This window comes from Dasypus novemcinctus, chromosome 6 (genome assembly GCF_030445035.2).
Source record: "Dasypus novemcinctus isolate mDasNov1 chromosome 6, mDasNov1.1.hap2, whole genome shotgun sequence".
Taxonomy (NCBI): Eukaryota; Metazoa; Chordata; class Mammalia; order Cingulata; family Dasypodidae; genus Dasypus; species Dasypus novemcinctus.
Genome location: NC_080678.1, coordinates 78,933,843 through 78,935,741, shown reverse-complemented (window position 1 = coordinate 78,935,741; position 1,899 = coordinate 78,933,843). Strand labels below are relative to the sequence as shown.

The 1,899-nt window shown below is 39.8% G+C and overlaps 1 pseudogene; it reads right to left on the bottom strand.

Annotated features, from left to right (window-relative positions):
* Positions 1–520: 520 nt before the first annotated feature.
* On the bottom strand, positions 521–1,653 carry LOC101444051 (dnaJ homolog subfamily A member 1 pseudogene; annotated as a pseudogene).
* Between the last annotated feature and the right edge of the window lie 246 nt (positions 1,654–1,899).

The following is a 1,899-nucleotide window of genomic DNA, read 5'->3' as shown; positions in this document are numbered from 1 at the left end:
CAATTTCATTACTCCAAAAAGAAAAACTCCACACCCCTTAGCAGTCACCTCTCAATCCCTCTGTCTTTCCCCAGCTTTATATAACCACATATCTAATTTCATCTTTATAGACTAATTTATATTTACATTTTATAGAAATGGAATCATACAATATGTAGTACTTTGTGTCTGTTGTCTTTCACTTAGCACGTTTCTTTTTTTGCCTGCTATTGATATAGTATTAACGTATTTTAGTTCAGTTTCAAAGAAAAACAGTCTTACATATGCAATTTTACCCAAATTCATATTTCACACGAGGTTTTACTGTGCTATACATTCTCTAGCAAAGGGAGCTTACAAAATACATCATTAAATTTTTTAAAAATTGAGTTTATTCTTCATTTAACTTTTAAAACACTATTATAGTTGAGTATTAAAACAAAAACTATAGCAACTAGTGAGCATATTATGATTACAGTCCTTCTCTTATTCGCTACTGCATATAAGATGCCAGTAGTGAGTTGTCATTCACTGCCCGCCACTAAGAGGGTTGACACTAAACCCCACCTCTGGGGTGACGGCCACTGTCCTCATATGCTTCTCCATGGTAACGGCTGTCTTTCCTGATTGGAATCAAAGTTCACTAGTTCTACCTGATCCATTTCATCAGCTTCTTCTATTTCTTTCCTCTAAGGTAAACGTTTTTCCAGCAAAGGTAGTTTTATCAGGTGAGAGAAAGCCATTCTTGGGAAAGTTTACCTTAAATTTCGATGACTAGGTAACCCTTTTCCTATGTCCTGCGATAAACTGGCATGCCTTCATTTACACACACTTGATATCTCCAGGCTTGACAGTCTGACCTGGATGAGAGGTGATGACTATGACTCGGTAGTCAAGAGTGAATGTTGGTTTTTGGAAGCCAGGCAGTGCTTCAACCAGCTGTATGTCCATACACATGAAAAGGTCTTCTCTTCATTGATAAAAGCAGCACGATCCTTGGGGTCTAAAACAATATCTCCTGGCTCCAGTTGTGGCTCTGGGTTGGAATGTCATCTTATGGCCCATCTTTCATGCCTTTATCAATATGAACTTCTCGAATCTACTTTGCTCAAACTATCTTCCTTCCATTGCAGCTTTTACATCTATCTTTAGGACTGATCTGTCCCTCATGGTCCTGGCACTCTGTACACACAGACTGAATTTGCTGAGCCCTTCCAGGTCCTGGCTGATGAATTCTTATTTGCCGTCCATTACCTTGACAATTAGGATAGCACTCTGCTACTCCTTTCTTACCACCTCGACCTTCACATTTGTCACAAACCACATTCTTTTGTAGAGCTAGTGTTCTTGTTGCAATGTTATGTAAATCTTCTAAGGTTACTGAGAGCTGATGTATAATGTTTTTACCTTTCCTTTCTCCTGCATCTTTCCACCACTTCCAAAAAAACTATCTAAGATGTCCATGAGGGAGCCAAACCCCCACCTGCTCCACCCTTTTTTATGGCCTCTTCTCCTTTGTCATGTAACTCTCTTTTCTTTGCACTAGAAACACTTAATAAGCTTGAGAAATCTGTTGAAACTACTTGCCCTCCTTCGGATTCTTATTAGGGTGTATTCACTCCTGTGAGCCTTTTTCAACTCTTCCTGGGTGACACTGGGTTTGACCCAAAACATGAGAGTAAGTGTTCACCTCTTCCAGCCATTGAACAGGCCGGGAGTGGTGGAGGGAGTGGGAAGGAGTGCGCTCGTGTGCAGAGCTTGGCCAGTTGTCTCTCCTCCGCCTTTCACTGAACATTCTGGAAAGTTCTCTACATCCTTACGTTTTTACAGTTCACTTAGAGTTAATATTGTATTATTTTATGTAAACTGTAGAAATCTTACAACTATATGGATCCAGTTATGGCTTCTCACCATTACACT